We start from the raw sequence: 21,672 nt of genomic DNA, 5'->3' as shown, positions 1-21,672 counted from the left end.
CCTTTCCCAGATGGCACAGAATAGGCACTGCTGTTGCCCAGCTAACGGTGATTCTATAACTAGTCTAGGTCTTGGGTGAGGAAAAAATGTTCTCATTTTGCCATTTATCTGCCTTCCTTTCATGATAAAGCCCAGGTCCATTATAAGGCTGTATTTCTTTTCTAGAGACAGAATCTATATAAATATTCAAATGAATAAAACCTAAATTTGAATTTCTCCCTCTTTTCCACAAGCACTGAACCCCCACTTTGTGCTAGTATAGAGAATAAAAATAATGATCCCAGGTTGAGGAAAATTTGCAACATGTTAGTGAATTTTGGATGAAAATTTCATTCCGGATGAAAAATTAGTCGCAGAAAATGATTTTCTGACAATGAGTAATTTTCTGCGACTAATTTTTCATTCGGAATGACATCATCATTACACGAACTCACTTCCTCACTTTTTGTAAGAAAAGGGGGAGGCAGTGATCATGAGAACTGACTGGAGGAGCAAACATTTGAGGAGTAAATTTAGGCAAGAAAATGTATAAGACTGGAGAATTTTAGTTCATGTGTATAACTCCCTAATGCTAAAGGACAGAAGCAAAATGTGTCTTCTTTCTGAAGCTTCCTGGTTATTCACTTCAATATGACTGAAAGTAGGAAAAGAGAAATTCTCATAAACGCATTGAGAGCTCCTGAAAATTGGACAGTTGGCTGGCTCGGTAATCAAGGAATCTGATGCCAGCCTTGTCACTGCCAGATGCACGTGCAGAATGTCTCTGGAGGAAAGAACCATCATCCAGAGCTTCAAATTATCAAACTGTCTCGGTTACAGGGCAAACAAGATTCTGCCAAATGGTCCCCGCAGACCTCTCTCGCCAAGTGCCATTTCCATCTGAGGCTCCAGCAACATCATAACGCTGGGTGTCATCTCCGTCTTTCCAGATGTGAGCCCCTGACGTGGGACACGCCCCACCCTCACCTGCCCCTTCCCTTCTCATAGGGCATACTTATTCGTCAAGACAGCTAAACTCTACCTCCTCCTGGAAGCCTTCCTGCACTGTGCTGGCTACCCCTTGCACCTGCTTAAGTTAGGCACACCTGCTGTGTTTCCAAAGCATTCTCTTTTTCTAATAGTTCTCATCACATGGCACTGTACTCATCTGTTTACGTGTCTGTGAGATTCTCAAGGGCAGGAACTATGCCTAATTCATCTCTACATCCCCAGCACGAGTCTAGTTCCTGACACAAAGTGGATTATCAATATGTGTCTGCTGACATTATTTATATTTATGTCTGCCCTGAAACCCTGTGAACTCCTCATAAGCAAGTCTGATGTCTTATTCACCCCTCTGTCCTCTGCTTCAAGCATGGTGCTGGGAAATGTTTGCTGGATGTCTGAAGAAGTCACCGCTATCTCCCAGGCACTCTGTGGGTGGGGCCGGGGTGGCACTGCAGTGACCCACACAGGCTGTGCTCTTCCTTTTTGTTCTTGGTGTGGTTTCCTGACTCAGGGCTTTGCAGGGTTGAGAGATTAGATGAAAGTAAACCAATATAAATGCAACCCAGGCAAGGAAGCTGGACTGTGTAAATAAGAGGTCCATGACAACAAAACACCAGGAGAAATCCCACGTGGATGGATGAAAAGGCGGATTGTAATCATGTTCATCTAGGGGAGGCAACTATCACATTCTGTGAAAATACTGTTACGGTATTTTAATAGCATCTCACCCTTAAAGTGTTTGGTAGCTAATTTCTGTAGAAAAACTTACATGATCCCCATTGTATATATAGGAAAAGAGGACCACAGAAGAGAACGAGATTAATGACAACTCCCCTGAGGAGCAGACCCACATGTGCCCAAGCACCTCACCCAGGCACAGGCATTTTTCCCAGCTGGGCCAGCATGACTTCAGGAACAAAATGTGATAGTCAAGAATTTCACAAGGAGTAGATTCTTGGCATAGCCACCAAATGGACAGCCTGATAGAAGCAGTGAAGTCCAAAGCAGAAAAAGCATTTTTGTCTTCTTCCAAAATTGGTATTCTAAGGGCAAAAAGACGGGTAAATGGAGAGAGTGGCAGGGGCTGGGAGAAGCACGGCCACACCACCACATTGGAATCAACTCCTTTTCAGTATCTTGAAAATCAGAAATAACAAATGAACAAACCTATCCTTTTCAGTTAAAGGTTTACTTCACATTTTCTATGTTGTAAGCGAACTCAATCTTACTTCCTCTTTGGGAGGATGTCATCAAGTGAGAATGCCACGTTCTGCCGTACACTTTTCTCAGGGAGACATGAAAGGTTCGCTCTACATCTCCACCCTAAGTGAGCACCAACATTTTGGGGTTTACACTGTCTATACTACCACACAAACGCCCTCTAATTTGTTCCTATTTCTAGGGAGAATACTTTAGTATTGCTGTCTAAGGTCTCTAGACAATAACAATAATAATAATAATTATTATTAATAATCATTTAAAAACCAAATTTTAATAGCTGTTCCTTTCATAAAATTTGAGTTGAACAGAGAAACACGGAGATGCAGCCCTTAGGAACTGTGTCTAATGCACAGGCCTGGCTCATGAATATGCATGACTCTCCTTGTTAGCGCGCGGTGAAAGGCTGAGAGCCCTGGGTAGCCTGTGCAGACCTAGACAGCCTTAAGTGTCACAAGAAAGATTAAAGCGAGTCCCAGTTAATATTCACACTGCCCTCTTGTTCCCTCTCTAAAGAGACAGAAAGAAAGAAAGAGTGGGGGAGAAAATTAAACATCTTCTAAAGTCTCTAATCCCACCAACACTTCAAGTGCTTCATTGTATGCTCAGCTTTAGAAAGAGAGCTTCTAAAGTTTCCATAGCTACTACAAATAGAAAGCGTGAGCCTGTTTGTTACAAACTGCCTTGAAAGAACCCTGCAACCGGCACTAGAGTGAGGACGCGCCGGGGCCAGCTCCTCAACAGAGCGCTCTGGTGTCTTGAAACAGGCCACAAAGACGACAGTGGCAAGAAGCACCTTGAAGCTGCCGTGCGTGGGAAGGACAAAGTGAGAAGCTGCTCCCGGCCCCGAGCGCCTGTGCCACAGCAGCTGTGCGCTGGGATTCAAAGACTTCGGCCCGACGTTGCACCCCACGCGGCCTTGTACAAGCTAGGTGACGAGATGCTAGCAGGGCAGAAAAATGCAGGCTGGGAGGTGACACGATACAGAAAAGAAGCTCCCGACTAGGATATTACTAAGCAGCAGATACGTGCCAAATGCACTTTCAAAGTCAAATGAGCTGAAACATTAAAATTGGAACTATGCGGTGAGAAAGAGTCCATCTAACTCAGAAAGGCAATATTCTTTCGGTTATCAGAATTAGCGATACTGAAAGAGCTGCAGACGACTAGAGCACAGGCAGGCCCTGTGGTGACAGGGACTGTGCTCTGGTCGTTGCTCTATCTTTGTGTCTAGAAGACTGCTGAGAACAGGGGGTGGCAAATTACGGTTCGTGTTTTTATATAGCCATGATTTAAAAAGTTTTTATATTTTTAAAGAAGAATAGTGATTTGTGACACATGAAAATTATGTGAAATTCAAATTTCAGAATCCATAATAAAGTATTACTGGCACACAGCCATGCCCATTCATTTACGTATTGTCTAAAATTGCTTTCATGCTGCAAAGGCTGAGCGGGGTAGCTGCGACAGCAACAGTACTACTGCAAAGCCAAAACTCTTTACTAAGTTTAAATCTTTACAGAAAAGGTCTGCTGACCTCTGGCCCAGAACATGGAGGGCATCAATAAATATTTGTCAAATGAATAAACGAGCTTTTAAAAGTACTGGCACTGAAAAACATACATTATTTAAATTAAAACAATTTAAGCATGTTAAAAAACTTTACTGACTTTTCAGGATATATACGTGTGTATATATATACTTATATGTAACATCTATATAACGTTTTATGTATTATATATGGCCATTGATGTACAATGCTGTATACTTAATATCATATACAATATGTATATAACTAATATATGTACTATATATAGTACCTATATTTAATTTTTGCTTCCAGGACGTATTTTTAAAAATTATTTTTAGACAATGAACCCATTCATGGCAAAGGATTTATGCACTGCCTAGCTTCCCCAAGTATACTATTAGTATGGCCCAGAGCTACGTTAGAAACCTTTTATGAAGTCAGTTTAAGAATGAAAGTTCAATATAGGCAGCCTATTTCATCAGGCTTTCAGAAGCTATGTAACTATCTGCCATGTTATAACAAGGTTTTCCTAAAAATGAGGATGCTTAATAAATAACTTCCGTATCTAAACTAGTATTTTCTCAGACTATGGTAAATTTTCAGAATTTTTCAGAGTGCAAAGAAGTAGGTCGGTTTTAAAATTGTTCTGAAAATGCTTTACATTGCTAAAAAAACAAGACTTCTAAATCTGCCAATCTCTGTCAGCAAAGAAGAAGAAAGCCCTGGACGTGGCACTCTGTCTGCAGTGAGCACATATGCTGGGGGGGGGCGCTCCCCCGGTGGGCCCAGCTCTCTGACCTCATCTTCAGGAGTCCTGACCAACCCCGGCCCTGCTCTTGAAATACCCACTTTCTGAGGGGAAAAAAAAGGGGAATTTCCCTAACTGCTGCCCAGGGACCCCTGGGCTTCGCTGAGGCTTCTGCTGCTGGAGGAGGAGGAACTTGTCCAAACCACAGAGGACGTCAGAGTGCAGATGGGGAGGGAGGAAGAGCTCACAACTTGGAGGGGATCTGGAGGGCAAGAAAGCGCCGAGCTGCAGGCAGAGGAGGGATGGGAACTTACCTACGAAAAGGAGAGGGGAGGTGGTCAGACAAGAGAGAGGTCCTCGTGGAAGAATGGTCCTGAAAAATACCATCACTATTCCTTTACAAACTGCCACACGTTCTTCCTGCATAGGTTAACTCCATCTCCAAATGTCAAGAGATACGTTATTGCTTTCATTGTAAAGTTCATTTTACTTCTGCCTTCATCTATTACAATCATCTTTTGCTCTCGACTCTCATTTGCATCATTCAGTTAAACTACATACCTCTCATTCAGAAAATCAGAGTGAAGTCCTTATTGTGCAGAGTCTACACAGGGTCTCCCTGCAGGATGCTGGAAACCAGAGTGTGCTCAATAACCACGACAAACCACCCATTTTGGCTCCTTCTTCCTTCAAACTGTTGGTCTATCTGGTATCTAATTTCCCTCTGCATTTTTGTACTTTAATGTGAGAGAACATCTGTGGCTCAAATGTTTCAGTGTCGTGCTGATAGATACTGTTCTGGGTTTTATACTATGTTTTATCTTAACAGCATTTACAAATAAAAGTATGTGTACCCTGTAATTTCCTAATTAACGGCTAATTGCTAATAATGAAAGTGGTAAAAAAAAAAAAACCAACAGAAGAGGGGGGAGGAACAAATAATTGCCAGATTTGTAAATTACAGATCACAATCTGAAGAATATAAAATACTTGTATTTACTATGTGCTACAAGAAGGAGCAAAGAGTTTCAGTCTTTATTGAGGGAAAAAGTCGTCTCAGAAACACCACTGCTTTGAAAGCTGAGGCTGCTTCTCTGGCCTCTAACTCCCTGGGGAACTGGAACATCAAAGGAAGTGGTACAAAGACCCAATAAATCACACTGCTGAATTGTGACAGAACTACATAACAGACAAGTGTCAACCAGAGAAATTCTGTCTCTGTGCATAACCCAAATCAGCACTTTCTTAATGATTTTCAAACAAAGGCCACATTCACTGTCCTTGGTACATACACAATTTACTTTCCATAAAGTGACCTTTTAAAGGGAGAGATTAGATATTCACGACTTCATGGGCCTCCTCCCCTCTCGGAAGTCTGAAACATCTTTCCATTTTACAAGGTTCCCGTTTCCTCAGGATCATCACATGGGCATGGGAGAACCACCGCGGAACCACCCGTCCTCAGCCTGGACCCGGCAAGGTTAGGAGCTCTCAGTCCTTTACAAATCCCAGATGTATAAAGCACAAGCATCCAAGACTAGCAAGGCAGAACATGTTGCAGTTGTCAGCACGACTAGTGAGCCTGTCAGCTTGGCAGAGAAGTCATGTGAAGATGACACCCCCCTCCCCATCCAGTCAGTCACCGCATGCACTTCCCACGCCAAAAGCTTGTGTGGCCGAGCGCGGGCTGTGCTCACAGGTACCTCACACCCACGGGGCTTTGGTGGTAAAGGATCCTACAGCACTGAAACTAATTTTGTACATTACATATTCTGGAACCATCTCACTAACCACTTAAAAGCACAACGTGGTGCGACGCAGTCACAGGCTGGCATCCGTGTCACACGACAGGTTCAAGATCAGAAACAACCAATACCACTTCTAACTTGAACCACACTAAAGGGTTTCGAGGCCACGAAGTAGTTCCATTTGAATTTGGGGCAGCACTCCAATGTCATTTCTGAGACTCTAAACAAGCCACTGCATGTCATGTGTTTAGCAGAGTCCTTGGCACATGCCTGCATGTAGCAGACACTTACTAAATGGCATGAAAAATTCCTCTAGAGCCCAGCACGTTGGGTATCCCACCTCTCCAGACTCTCCCTCTCTTATGCCACCTCCCACTCTACTGTCATTGTGTAATTCTCTGACTCCTACAGTATGTGCACTCACCTGCGTGCTGGGAATCCCATCTGAGTTGTTGTAGCTCCTGCCACATACAGAAGTAGGCTTGTTTCGAATATCTGCTGGATGAACGTCCCTTGGTGCCTGGCTTCTATCCACTTATAAGGAGTTGGCACCCCCAGTTCTTCCATCAGATCTGGGCTATAAGTGAGGTGTTATTTAATAAATGCATGCAGATACCCAGCGTTATACCACGTCAGCCCTCACGCTGCAGTGGAGAGTCCACCAGGGAGAGGCATTCTGGATACAGACCTTTTAAAGAAAATACTGCCCCAGTGCCTCAATTTGCATCCAGGGTCACTGTCGGCAGAGAGCTGGCTGAGCTTCGCTGCTGAGATGACAGTAGGAGCGAGTGTGATGTAACCTGAGGTCACTGGGCCCTGCCGACTGAGGAACTCATGAGCAAAAGCCCGTGGAAGCACAGGAGAGACACCCAGGAAGCTCAAGGTCCCGTCTGCCAGGTCAGAGGATGTTTATAAAGTACTCTGTACTCTTTGGGGTAAAGGAATTATCAAATAATAAAGCTGGCTCAAATGAACTTCTATTCATGGAGCACACTGCTACTTTCAATGGAAGCAAAGCTTTGCAAGAGGAATTAACTGAAGTGTCTCTCACATCAGCCAAGACTGTGAGTTTATCTGCATAAAATAACAACAGTAATGACAATAAACATAATCAATGGCAGCAGCTATCACACCTCCAGGACATAAAGTACGTGTTGGGGGCTTTTCTAGGCACTTGTAGAAAGTATTCAATTCTCACAAACCCTCTGTGGTAGGCACTGCTATCCTCAGTCCAGCCATGAGGTAACTAAGCACCAGGAGGCTCACGACTTGTCCAAGACGACACAACCTGAAGTGGTGGAGCCAGGGCTGGGACAGACTCCAGCATCCACCTCATAGCCACCCCACCATAGTGCTTCTAAGCGCTCTCCAGTGAGCACAGTTCAGGAGGACAGACCTCTGGAGGAGGGGCAGAGCAGTCTTCCTTCCAGTCAGTCTGACTACAAGCTTCTAAGCTAGGCCTACAAATGAGTTAAAGGAATGGTAGGTTTTATGATACTTGAAACAGAGTCACCTCTTCAAAGAAATCCTGAAGGATAAAACATGCTTGCAGATACCAGTTAGAGCGACTACCTCTGCAAAACACCTTTGGAAGTAGCTAGAAAACAGTTCAAAATGAAATTAAAATTCGGAGTAAAAAAAGTAAGTAATCCCATCCAAATTACAGAAGATTAGTGTTGGTCTAGCACTAATAACATTCAAAATTAATGAAGCATAGCCAAGGGTCAACAATAGTTTTAAGATACAAAGGCTTAAATGAAACACAAACTGTGTGGAGCTTCTGGTGAATTTTAGACTAGACAAGACTCAGCAGGTACCAAAGAATCAGGGAGCTTTCTTAACTGCATATGCTGGGTGCCTGAGCATCTGTTATCACTGTCCTTGGTCCAAATGTCACTACCCCCTGGGGATGATCAGCTCTACGGGTCACCCATGGCCATGCTTGTTTGCCTCTCCAACTCTCCTCCCCCATGTCCTCCTAGCAGCTCCCAGAAAGTCAGCAGTCAAGAGCAAGTGGGCCTGCAGGTTTGGACACACACAGATCTGCCGATATGTGCCTTTCCCGAGGACTTTCTTCTGTGCTGAAAAGCAAACACACAAGAGTGTGGTGGTTCTCATTCTGTGCTGTCTGCTTCCATTTCTATCAGTAACAGATGAGTTGAAAGTTGAACACAGACCTATAATTCTTGCGTATCCTCATTAAGGGAGGAGCAATGCTGTATCCATTTAAAGTCAACACAACTTTCAGCAGAAATTTGTAATATGCAAATAACTCCAACATTAATTGAAAATAAATACCAATAACACTTCAGACTATTTAAAAGCCAAGCTGGTTGTAGTGGTGACATCAAGTTCTAAAGCTCTTCCTTGACATGTCTCTTTTATTCTAAAGTACTGGATATCTCACTTTAGGGGGGAAAAACCTCATTCAATTATAGAAATCTATCATTTTTAACATGTTTTTCCTCTTCTCTATAAATAACATGCTTCTTGATTCTTATACTGGAATTAGAGCAAGGGATTTAGATATAAACAAAATTAAACTATTAATCACACATCTGAATGTCTCTCCAGAATTTAATCATGACCCACCCACTCGTTTAGCAAACACGAAGGCATTATGCGCCAGGCTTGGAATACAATACCTAATGAGACAGTCAAGGTCCCTGCCCTTGTGGTGTTTACATGCTAGAGAGGAGGCAGGCACTAGACCAAAAACCAAAACCTGAATGGGGTGAGATCACAGGAGGACAGTGCACTGGACAACGATAATTGGAGAAGGTCTCTGAGGCGGTAACACTGAGCTAAGACCCACGACAGGGAAAAACTGGTCATCTGGTGAGTTGGGGAAGACGGCTGCAGGCAGCAGAGCAAGCTGTGCAAAAGCCTTGAGACTAGAAGAAATGACGAGGGAAAATCTCTGTGGCTGGAGTAGAACGTGTGAAGGAAATGGCATGAAGTGAGGCAGAGGTAGGTTGAGGCCAGATCTTTTAGAGATTTTAGGCGATAGGAAGGAGTCTATATTTTATTCTAATACAATGAGAACCCACTGAAAGAGGTGAAGTAGACAAACTCAGAGGGTCTGTTTGGCAGCTGTCTGGAGGGTGGGTTGGAGGGAGGCAAGAGTGGGAATGGAGACCAGTCAGGAGTCAATGATGGCAAGAGTAAGGTGGAACAGGACAGACCTGGGGTCAAATTCCAACTCTGCCATTTCATAAGCTGTGTAACTTTGGGCAATATATAACCTTCGTAATAGGTAAACTTGGACAGGTCATATGTGAGGATGACAGGAGGGGACGTTCATCATGTACCTCATCCAGGCCCTGGCACAATACGCTCAGCACACCTGAGAGGCACAGGTGCTGCCCAGCTCCAGCATGGGGCTCGGGCAGGCCGTGGAGCACCAGGCTCTTCTGTCGGGCACGTGCCTGTACTTCTCTTTGCCTCGGTTTCCTCGTCCATAAAATAAGAAGGAGATAAAACAATTTCCAAATGTCAAATGACAGCATGGGACAGAGACTAAGTTCTCGGACCCTGAAGTCAAAAAGTCCAGGTTTACTGCCATTCCTGCTGCTCACCAGCTCGTAGCCTTGGCCAGTTACAAACCTTTTTTCCCTCAACTTCCTGTTCTATAAAATGGGGATAACAACAGTATACGTCTCATAGAGTGGTCATGAAGTTTAAACAAAACCACAGTACCTGGCATGAATGAGGTATGCAATGAATGTCAGGTATTTTTGTAAAATGCACAGATCTGTTTTATTGTTTTTGTTATAGTTATTTACCCTGAGGTCAACAAAGCTGAGCTTTGAATATTGGGTGTCACAGAAAAGGCTAGATTAATCTACGTCAATAAAAAACCCCTCTATTCAGTTATCAACACCAATTAGTTCTGCCACCATACCACCCAAGGATATGTGGCCTGTTTAATGTATCTTTCAAGTCACTGTTTCCCAACCAGCATCTGATGCTACATGTAGATTTCGTTAAAGAGGACCACTTCTTAGCATTTCTTCATTCTTTCTTTGCCAATTTTCAACTAAGGGATGAAAAGTAAAGGCAATCACCAACGAGGGTGAAAGGGCAGAGATGGTGGGTGTGTATACATTCATCTGTTTACTCAGGAAGCATCAATTAAGTGCCCATGACATGAAAGGCCTATCTCGCAGTAGTCCTGATCTTGGGTCAATGGAGAGAAATAAACACCTGATCACAACTGTTAAAATAGCTATAATGTTAAATGACAGGATAGGATGAAACAATAAAAGGGGGCCTTATTTGAATTGGGATCATGAAAGACTTCCCTGGAATAAATAACATTGAAATCAAACTGGAAGGAGTAGGGAGGGCGAGTGTGATAGGGGAGGGGAACGCCAAGCAGAGGAACACCATGTGCAAGTCTGGGGGTGGAGGGAGCTCGCGGTGCGAGTGGAAGCAGAGGGAGGCCAGTGCGCTGGAAGGGAAACTAGAAGGCCGACTGACACCGGGTGGGATGGGCGGATGGAGAGAGTGGAGAAGGCCTAGGAAGACGCCCCTCACCTCCCTTCCCACCCTTCAAGCCAGCACTTACTAGACACTCTCTCTGCGCCAGGGACAACTGAAAAAGAGGAAAATCAGATGTTGTCTGCCCTCAAGGAACTCACAATCAAGTACAGGTGGCAGATCCAGCAGGGGGATGTCACAAGCTCCAGGGGGCACTGAGGAGAGGTTTCCTGAGAGTGAGGCCAGGGCTCCTTCCCCCAGGGAAGCCCAGTGCCTCTCCTCAAGCCTAGTGTGCAGTGCCCACCCCATCATCAGTCTGCAGGCTCCACGAGAGCACAGGCGTGTCTCCTCCTTGGTTATCACTGTATCCTCAGTAGCCAGAACAGTGCCCAGCACACAACACCCCAGACACTCAAGAAATACATGCTGAATGGATGAATTAAAGTAATGATAAAGACACTAGTGAACTGAATCCCGCAAGATAAGAACAGGATAATGTACGAAAGGTTGTTTAACATTCGAAATTTGCTCTACTTGACATCGAGATGATACCATCATAGTAATTAAGATACTATAGTATCAGTCAGGGAGAGAGAAAGAGATCGACATTTTGAACAGAGTATACAGTTAGAAACAGAATCATGCCTATAGGACAATGATTTATGACAAGGTGGCCCTGCAGAGCCATGGCTGAAAGGAAGGTTTTCTCAATACTGAGTCAACTACATAACCACAGGAGGAAACAGGCCCCTACTGTACACTACAAATAAGAATTAACTTCTGACAGATTATAGATCTAAAAGGGAAAGGAAAAACTATAAAGCTTTTAGAGCAAAATACAGAAGAATATTCTTATGGTATCTGGGTTTTCAATAAGACACAAAACTCACTAACTATAGAGGGAATAAAAAATTCATCAAAACACCAAAGAAGTCAGAACAGAGGTTAGCTCCGGGGATCGGTCCTGGGTGAGAAGGGGCACAAAGAAGACTTCTAAGGGATAGGAATGTTCTATATTTTCATCTGGGTGATGGTTACATGGGTGTATACATGTGCTGAGATATTCATTTATAAGTTTTGCATTTTACTATATGTACGTTACATCTCAATAATAAAAAGATACCATAAAGAAAATAAAAACAAAAAACCAAAATAAAACAAGCCATAGGATGGGAGAGACTACTTCAATACACATAAAGAAATAATTTATACCCCGAATATAGAAAAAATTCCTATAAGTCAAGTAAAAGAAAGACAGAAAATACAAACAGAAGCAAAAAAATTTGAACAGCTGCTTCATGACGCAGGAAATTCAAATGGTCAATTAACATAAAATACGCTTATTACTAATTAGAGAAATTAAAAAATATGACGACAACACATTTTATTCATCAGAATGGCAAAACTTTAAAAGTCTGACTGCATATAGTGTTGGCAAGAACTAGAGCAAACGGAACTCTCATATACAGATGATGGGAGTTCCAAGTGGTACAACCAATTTTGAAAACAGTTTGGCATCATCTAGAATAAAGCTGAAGATACACAAGCCACACTTCAGAAATTCCATACCTAGAAAAAAACTCACGCTGACGTGCCAGGATACATGAACTATACAAAAATGTTAACAGCAGCATTAACTAACTGTAAGCCCCAAAGTGGAAATAAGCCAAATGTCCACCAACAGCTGAATGAATGAATAAATGTTAATTCTTCTTACAATGGAATACTATACAGTAAACTACATACAACAACATGGGTGAATCTCACAATCATGATTTTGAACGACAGATAAAACAATGCAAGCCATGATTCCATTTATACGAAGTTCAAAAATGGCCAATGCAAAGCAGTATGTGTAGGAACCATGGACAGGTGCTAACCTGCGAGGGTCAGGGAGGAGTTCTGATGGGGAGGGCTCAGCGAAGTCTCCAAGTGTCTTCTGTCTTGACCTGGGTGTTCCTTACACGTATGTCTGCTTTATAATTAGCTGTAAGCAGTACATATACACTCTTTCCAATTTTTGGTATGCATGTTACATTTCAAAATAAACACAGTTTTGAAAAATTAGGATGATGAATAACTGAGATGTGAAGTGTGGGTTAGTTTGCCAAATGCAGGTCACGTGTTTTGTCCACTAGACAGTGCTACGAAATACTGTCCCCTAACACCCCAAACCGCTTCCAAATTCTGTGGAGTCCACCGTCCTGGCGACTCACAAACCTTGCCCAGGATGTGCAGCCCACTGCCAGCACAGGTGCCCACCTGCCTGCCTGCGTGTCAGAAACGCGGTGGGAGGAGGCTGGGGACTTCCACTATCATTTTTTTCTTGAAAACCCAGTAGGATTTCCTGGTGCTTCCTAACTATGCCCGGAGCAAACATGTGAAGAACAGCTGTGCTAGTTTCTGAAAGCGCTTTAGGAGAGAAAGGCAGAAGTAGTAGTTGTGATTCTGACATATTTTGGTTTCTCTCAAAAATTGAGAAAATGTTTTGACTTTTTATAGGCTTTTCCTATCTGTAACCAGAAAGTGCAGATCTGCATTTGACAAAGTCATCATTCTGTGAGCTTCTACGAGAATGAAAATTAGGCCATTAACCAAAGATGAAGACAAGCCTCTCCGGTGAAGGCAGGCTCATCACAGGCCGTGACAGACACCAAGTGCAGGCGTGGGTCCTGCAACACTGCAATCCACCTCCTAAGTTTTGCTTTTGCCTGGCTTCTGTCCATCAACGAGGCTTTTTCACAGCACGGGCCTGTTTTCAGCTGCACTCAGTTAACCCTGAAGAAAAGGTCTCTCCATTCCTCAGTCAGCTTTCCCGGTAGCTCACAGAAACCGAATGCCATTGCTGGGATGGGAGCAGCGGGTTTCTCGGGATGGCCAGGGCTCACAAGCCACAAAGGCAATGCCTGCTGCCTGGGGTCACAAGTGCTTCGTCTCTATCTCGGAGAAGTGTTCAGACCAGAGAGCGGTGAGAGTGGAAAAGGCAAGTAATCTGAAAGCCTTGTTTTTGTATTTTCTGGATTTGTGACCACTATCCAAGTGAAGGGATGATGTGGGTCCACAAAACCACGAGGATAAGAAAGCCCAAAGCAACCGGAGGCTTCTCTTCCCTCTCGCCACTGCGTCCATCTCACTCTAGCGAAGCAGTTGACTCCAGGCCGCAGGCAGGCCCCCGCATTTCCTCCAAGTTCCTCAGAATCCAAGTGGTTGTGAGAAGACAGACGAAGGCGGGAGCTGTGCAGGGCAGAGCTGGAGCCCCAGTGGAGCCCCCACCCGCCCTCTTCCACCTCAGCCCTTAGCACCCCATCTTGCAAGTGGTATCTACACAGGTGTTTTCCGACTAGCCTGTGAACAGGGGTTTCGTCTGCCTTCACTCGGTGGCCCCAGGGCTCAGCACTCGGGCTTCTTTCACTTATTCAACAGGTACTTCATGAGTGCCTGCTCACTGAGCCCATTCCTTCATAGATTCAAACACTCAATACGGTGGGGTTTTTTTCTTCTGAAAAATCTGTTGGTTCTAGAAAAGTAAGTGGTATAGAGAATACAACACTTCCTGCTTAGAATGATGATCTCAAAACAAAACAGCCAGGGAGTTACTATTTAACAGTGCTGAAACGGTTGTGGCACACCAATGTTTTGACTAGACCCTTCTGTCACTGCTAAATTTGACTAAGGTCATCTTAGGCAAAAATACTGACATTAGTCAGGGTTACCTGGAACATGCTTCCCTGTGCCAAACTGTGGCAACCCAAGCTCTCCAGTGCCTTACAAAACACATGCTCTGTGTGGCAACAGTGTTTAAGTACGGCCATTTTAAAAAGTTACTTATTAACATCTGAAACATATCAAAAAGTCACTGCTCTTTTTAATAAAGAACGTGAATACTAAAAGAAAAACTGGCAAATAACTTTGTAAGAAAACATATACATCTAAATAATAATAGCTATAGTAATAATAATAATACTTATTAAGCAGAGGCTGTGCCACGAACAGCTCTAGCACTTTCTACGCGGGCGATGACACTTCTAAGTTCCGCAGCTCTCCTGAAGGCGAATCTTGCCCCTCGGGGACTGCTGTGCTCATGAACTGTGCAAAGACCCTACGTCAAAGATGATGTGCCGAGTGACGCAGCTTGGCAACGCCCTTGGGCGCCAGAGGTGTGGCATGATTATCAAGCCCTAAAAGGATCTCCTCGTGACGGCTAAGCTTTGTGCTGTGTGTGCTTTCACAAGCAGTCCAAACGCTCTGCGAAGAGATCGGCTCTCTGGAACTGGAGGACGGCCCCACAAGAGGCAGTGTTTGAAGGAAACTGTCATGCATGTGAATTTTAGGCTGATAGTTTACGGTCTAATCTATACATCGGATATAAAATTTCTGAAACAGAGAATTATAAAAGCTCTCTTTATACTATACTTTAGACTATAGAAAAACTGAAGAAGTGTGCAGAGTATCTATGACATAAACATACTGTTAGAGAAAACAATTTCAAAAAATAAGTATTTGGTACATTGAGATAAAGGAATATTATTCAACACTAAAAAAACAAATGGGCTATTAAGCCGTTGAAAGACATGGAGGAAACGTAAAGGCATATTTAAAGAAGTGAAAGAAGACAATCTGAAAAGGGTACATACCGTATGATTCCAATTTTTTATGACATTCTGGAAAAGGCAAAAGTAGGGAGACAATAAAAAGGTCAGTGTCTGTGGGGGAGAGGGAGGAGGAGGCGGAGCACAGAGGGTTTCTGGGGCAGTGAAAATGGTCTGTACAGGATTCCAATGATGGATACGCGTCATTATACATTTGTCTCAACACACAGAATATGTAACAGCAAGAGTGAACTCAAACTACGGACTTTGGGTGACAACAACGTGTCAGTGTCGGTTCAACCTTGGTAAAAAAAGTGTCCCATTCTAGTGAGTGATGCTGATAGTGGGGGAGGGTGTGCATGTGTGGGGGCAGGGAGTACATGGGAAATCTCTGTACTGTCCCCTCAATTTCGTTGTAAACCTAAAACCACTCTAAAAAAGTAGTCTTTAAAAAAAATAGTCTTTAAAAAAATTGCTTTTAAACCACAAAGAATGATATAACAATAAACAAATATTTCAGGTGGTTTCTTGTAGTTTCAAAATTAAAAATACTTTCTTAGGTCAGTAAACTTACAACTGCCAGGGAAGACTGCTGAGGTGAAATTATTTAGGCAAGCATTTCTAATCTGTTTTCCCAGCAACAGTCTTCCCCTAACATTCAGATTATGTGCCAGGTACACTCATGAGGCAGCATCCTTAAATTAATCAGCCGCAAGAAACAGATCCTTAAGAAAAATAATTAATGGCAATAAATGTTTGCCTAAAGTTTTGTTTCTGGTTTCAAACGAATTTTACATAGTGGCACTTTAAACATTAATAGTAACCATGGAGAAGTAAAATTAAGAAAGCACTGTGTCATCTCAAAGCCAGGTGGCTAAAGTGAGAGGGAGTCCACGGAAGCAGCTTCCAAGGCCCCTTCCGTGCTGGCGCTGCCATGAGGGCACTCCTGCCCCGGTTCCTGCACAGGGTGAAGCGGCCACCTAGAGACCACATGGTTCACACTGGGCACCTCACCTTGGGGAAGGACAGACTCCCTTTTTCTTTTTTTTTCTGAGGAGGATCAGCCCTGAGCTAACTGCTGCTAATCCTCCTCTTTTCACTGAGGAAAACTGGCCCGGAGCTCATATACATGCCCATCTTCCTCTACTTTATATGTGGGATGCCTACCACAGCATGGCGTGCCAAGCGGTGCATGTCCACACCCAGGACCTGAACCGGCGAACCCCGGGCCACGGAGAAGTGGAACGTGCGAACTTAACCGCTGCGCCACCACCACGCCAGCCCCTCCCTTTTTCTAACTTAAGTGAGAACAAACCTCAAGCAACCTTGCTCTTAGTGCAAGTAAAGAAGATAAAGCAGAACCTGATTATTCTGCCCTCCAGGAGACAGGGAAATACCTGAGCAAACCAGGCTCAGCAAGACAAAACCACAGGACAGACACAAGTGCAGGACTGTGAAGGCCCGAGGTGGGAGAGCAGGCACGCGCAGCAATGCTTGCCCCCCTCGAAGCGCACTTGAGAGGAAACCTACTCTGCACACCAGTCGTCACCATGCAGAAATCTTAGTGTGGCGACGAAACTTTTCATTTCTAGCCTCTATGATTTTAGAGATGTAAGAAAATGAGAAGCACATAACTAAAGCTAAGTAGACACAATCTGAAGGAGTACAACTTGAAGTATTTTAGTCTCATTTTAACATAATTTGACTATTTGCCAAAACACCTGAACAAGGAAAGAGTCCACTTTTGTGAAGGCCTCCATTCATTACATTACATCCAACTCCTCCAACTTTCGGCTTCCAGCCCTGTTGCTGGGACACCGTAAAAGCTATATGAAACAGGTCTTCTTCCCTTTTCACTCTGAATGGGTCTCTTTAGATGACGACTTCCCTGCATCTGTGGCTGGTGGGGCGGGGGGGAGAGCCTGCTTGGTGGCAGCATGTTACACTTACTGGCCTGGGAGCGGCACCAGTGCGTTGCCCAATCCTTAGCCCCACTCTCAACTCACTTCACACAAGGTCCCAAGGAGGCCTCCACTAACCTGCGAAACTGTGGGTGCACACTTGTTTGCTTTGGATGGGGAGGGAGGTCTGGTTTGCTCATCTTCAATCACGTGAGGGGAGGGGTAAGAGAACCAAAGGCTTTAAAAACCCAATTAAATCACTGGGAAGCCAAACCAAAAGTTTATCTTTACAAGCAAAACAGCATTAAGAGATTTTCTAGTTTTTAATTAATGTCAGCTCAACAACTGAACAAAGGATGCCTGAATGTTTACCGCCGTTTAATAACTAGTCCTTCCCTTCCAGAGGAGGAAAGACTGATTTCGGCAGGAAGATATTAAAAGCAGAAATGCATGATTTTGTGAACGTGGCATAAGCACTTCTCTGGTGTGGAAATTCACTGAAACCCTTTACAAACAACATCAAATCTAGCCAGCTGTGCCATTGTGAGACATTGAAGACAGTTCCCTGCACGGCCACCGTCTCACTGCTGCCTGGCAGCCCAGTCACACAAGCTGGATTCCCCACTGAGAAATGTCCAGAATGGAACGTGCTTCCATTTTATCCTAAAAATTCCTGCATTTCCCAAGATACGGCCCTATGGTCCAGAATTTCCAAAATGCACATGAGAATAGTAAAGGCTCTGTGAAGATCTACAAGAAAGACACTTGCTTAGCACAAGTCCTACATATATGCACGCACATATTATCCAGAAGCCCTCGCTCATATAACAGCTATTTAAGAGACTGCAGAAAACAATATGCTTTGGAACACATTTTGGTAACATTCTCTCGGGTCTATGGGGTCCGATGTGGGGTGTGCACTCCAGGTGCAGGAGCAAGATGACACAGATCTCGCCTAGGATAAACTTTTTGAGGGAAAGAGTTACATATCCAGGTATTTCCATGTGATATGTTCATGGAGTGGCAGAGCAACACAACTGAACCATAAAATGCCACGCTGAGGGACTCAGTGCAGAAAAGGGGGATCGTGGGAAAATTCCAAGAGAAGACGCACATGACTAAAGTCTCAGAGGAGGAAGGAGTGAGAAACGGGAGAGGTACCTGTTTTCCATGCAGGCTACCATCTCAGGGCTCAGGGACCTATCCTGACTGTTATCCAAGGTCAAACAGAGGAGTGAGTGGGTCCTATGTGCTAGATGCTCAACAGTATTAATTCAAGACTGTCTCTAATACAGCTGAACACATACATGTCCCCCAAGAGAGTACCTTTGAATGAAATGCTGAGGGAGTGAGTGAAGCACCCACGTGGAAGTCTAGACACTTGAGTCAGGACCAAAGCCCAGGCCTTGGAGTCAGACAAACCTGGGCTTGCACCCTGGCCCTGCCACTCACGAGCTGGGAGAACTTAGACCAGCTAAAGCCAGGAAACCAACTCTCTGAGCTTTCGTTTTCTTATCTGTAAAATGGAGATAGTTCTCAACAAAGAGGGATATTAAAAAAAATCTGTAAGATGATGTATGTAACGGGGTAGCACAGGATTTGGCATATAGAAATAACTCAATAAATGATTCTAAAATTTTTTAACGTGTGCAACAGAACACACATATCTCAAGTATACATCTTGATGGGTTTTCTCATGTGTAAAAATCCACGTAACTCCACCCAGATCAAGACTTAAAACGTGCCCAGCACCCTGCAAGGCCCCTGTGCTCCCCTTCCCTATGCATATTCACCCTCCTACCCCCAAGGTAACCACTATTCTGACTTCTATCACCATAGACTCATCTTGCCTGCTCTTGAACTACATGTAAATAGAATCATATAGTATATACTCTTCGAATCTGGCTTCTTTAGCTCAGTATTATGTTAGTGAGATTGATCCATTTGTTACACAAAGCAGTTCATTCTTCTTTACTGCTGTATAGTAGTCCACAGTATGAACATACCACGATTTATTTATCTATTTTACTACTGATGAATATTTGGGATGTTTCCATGTTGGGGCTATCATAAATAACACTACCATGAACGCTCTTGCACACGTCTTCTGATAGACGTCTACGCATTTCTCTTGGGGATACACCTAGGAGAAGAACTCCTAACTCACAGTGTAGGTGTATGTTTAGTGTCAGCAGACACTGCCAGAAAGTTTTCCAAAGAGAGTATTCCAATTTGTATCTCCACCAGCAATGGAGATTCAGCAATGATTCAGCAATGGAGCAATGGAGATTCAGCAATGGAGTTCACGTTGCTCCATGTCCTTGCCATAACTTGGTAGCCATTCTGGTGGGTTACTTACTGTGGGTTAAATTTGCATTTCCCTGATGACTGATAATGTTGAGCTCTTTCCATATGTTTATTGCCCATTTGGATTTCCTCTTCTGTGAAGTTCTATGAGTGTCCTAGCCATTTTTAAAAACCAAATTATCGGTTCCTTGTTTTGTAGCAGTCATTTACACACAATGGATATAAATGTAATATGAAGACATGTAATGCAAACATGTTTTCAAAGTCTTTCTCTTACAGTTAGCACTTTTTGGTTACAATTTTTATGTCTTGTTTTAGAAATCTTTGCCTAACCCAAGATAATAACCATATTCTCCTATGATTCCTTCTAGAAGCTCTTTTGTTTCATCTTTCCCATTGAGGTCTATGATTCATCTTGAATTAATGTTTGTGAATGGTGTGAAGCAGGGGTGGTGGGTTATTTTTTCCCATTATGGACAGTGAATTGGTCTAGCAACATTTATGGGAAAGACCATCCTTTTCTCGCTGAAGTGCAGTGGGCCCTGTCTTGTGCATGTGTGAATCTGCTCCCGGATTCTCTGTTCTGTTCTGTGATATTACTATCATTATTATTTGGGTTTTACCACTGATTCACAGTATAATCATAGATGAAGATTCACCTTTCTCATAGCGATCCATTAACAGCTGTAGTAGGACATTTGTACAAGAACATCTACTTGTTGAGAAACTACATGCTGGGTACTTTACAAACATGACATTTCACATCCACCATAACTCTGTGGGGGCAGGTCCCATTTTATAGACAAGAAGCTAAAGCTCAGAGGTTAAGTGAAGTGTTTACAAGGTAAGAAGAGGCAGAACTGGGTCTGTCTGGCCCCAGAGCTGATGTTCTTGCCACTATGCCATGCTTCCTCAACATACAATCACTCGGGAAAATACTGTTTGGTTATTATTCCTATAAACTGTTACATTTCTAACTGTAAGTGAAACTTACAAATGAGGTCATTCAATTAAAAAAAAAAGAAAGAAAAGAAAAGACAGAAAAGAAGGAAGAGAAAAAGAAAGAAAGAACAAGAGAAAAAATCCTGTTTGGTCTCTCACTCTCTCCATGTCCCCTCCCCCTCCAATGAAAACAATATAAAAAAAAAGCCCACATCAAGGACAACTGATCAAAACATAGATCAAAAAAGAATAAAAGAAAAACATTTCAAATAAAGTTCAGCTGTTTCTATTTGGAAACAACAACAACAAAAATCCCACTTGCCACAATAAACTGACAAATAAGAAATTGACTCTGTGGTAGCGGAGCTGGAATTTTCCGATGGCATCTGCTACTATGTCATTACTGTGGGTGATCCACAAGTGAGCGGGGTGAGTGAACAGCTGGGCGCTGGCTGGGCTTGTGTCCCTGAAGCAGCAGCAGCCAAGGGCAGTCCTTCCGAGTTAAGCACCCCTTTGAGATGTTGTCTTTTCCCTGGAACTGGAAATCCCTGTTGGCCTCTATCAGCTCCCTCCAAGAAATGGGACAGTAAGCCTACCAGCCTCCTTCCTGGCCTGCAGGAGTTTTCAGCTCCTGTTTGCTCTGACATGCCAGGCTGAAGTTCCTAATCCCGAAGGGTGGCCGCGAAAGTGGAAGTCTTTCACAGGGTCCTAACCACAGATTGCCCTTTGGCTCCCTGCTACCCAAATAGATCACAAGTCCATCCCAATCCAGAGTGATCAGAGAAAGGAGGTATGCTTATTAACTCATATTTAACACCAGCATCAATTCCCAGTCTAAGTAGATTCAAAATATCTACTGCTTTTTAACATAACACAAAATATTGAAATTAAAGTTCAAGAAAAGCTTGGCTGGTGTTAATTATTAGAAAAAGGGGTTAACAACCAAATAAATCTGAAATAATATCACTGCCAAACCAAGCTTACTTAATTCACAAAGGAATCACAGAACCCATGGGAGAAATTTCTCTTGTGCTTAGAACTCCTCTCCCCGCAAATAAATACACAAACACACACACACTTCACCAGGCTGCTATCTGTTCACTGTTTTACTCATTCGTCTGTCCATCTAAGAAATATTTACTGGACATTTACTATGTGCCAGACAGTGCCATATTACATTGAGATGAAAAACAGAAAAAATGGTCCCTTCCCTCATGGA

The 21,672-nt window shown here is 43.4% G+C and overlaps 1 protein-coding gene across 3 annotated transcripts in view; it reads right to left on the bottom strand.

Moving 5' to 3' along the window:
- ATXN10 (ataxin 10) overlaps window positions 1-21,672 on the bottom strand; it is a 179,920-nt gene that overhangs the window by 3,852 nt on the left and 154,396 nt on the right. Inside the window, exons 11-12 of one of the 3 annotated variants that reach the window (XR_011534626.1) lie at window positions 6,921-7,153; window positions 6,657-6,809 (exon numbers count right to left, since the gene is read on the bottom strand). The exons of 1 other annotated variant lie outside the window; for it this stretch is intronic. The gene's annotated coding sequence lies outside the window, so the exon portion shown is untranslated. Of the gene's footprint in view, window positions 1-6,656; window positions 7,154-21,672 lie in introns of all 3 variants that reach the window. One more of the 3 variants, XR_011534625.1, reaches the window with a different exon arrangement.

Source organism: Equus przewalskii, chromosome 29 (assembly GCF_037783145.1).
Source record: "Equus przewalskii isolate Varuska chromosome 29, EquPr2, whole genome shotgun sequence".
In the NCBI taxonomy this organism is placed as follows: domain Eukaryota; kingdom Metazoa; phylum Chordata; class Mammalia; order Perissodactyla; family Equidae; genus Equus; species Equus przewalskii.
This window is presented reverse-complemented; position numbering and strand designations above follow the sequence as displayed.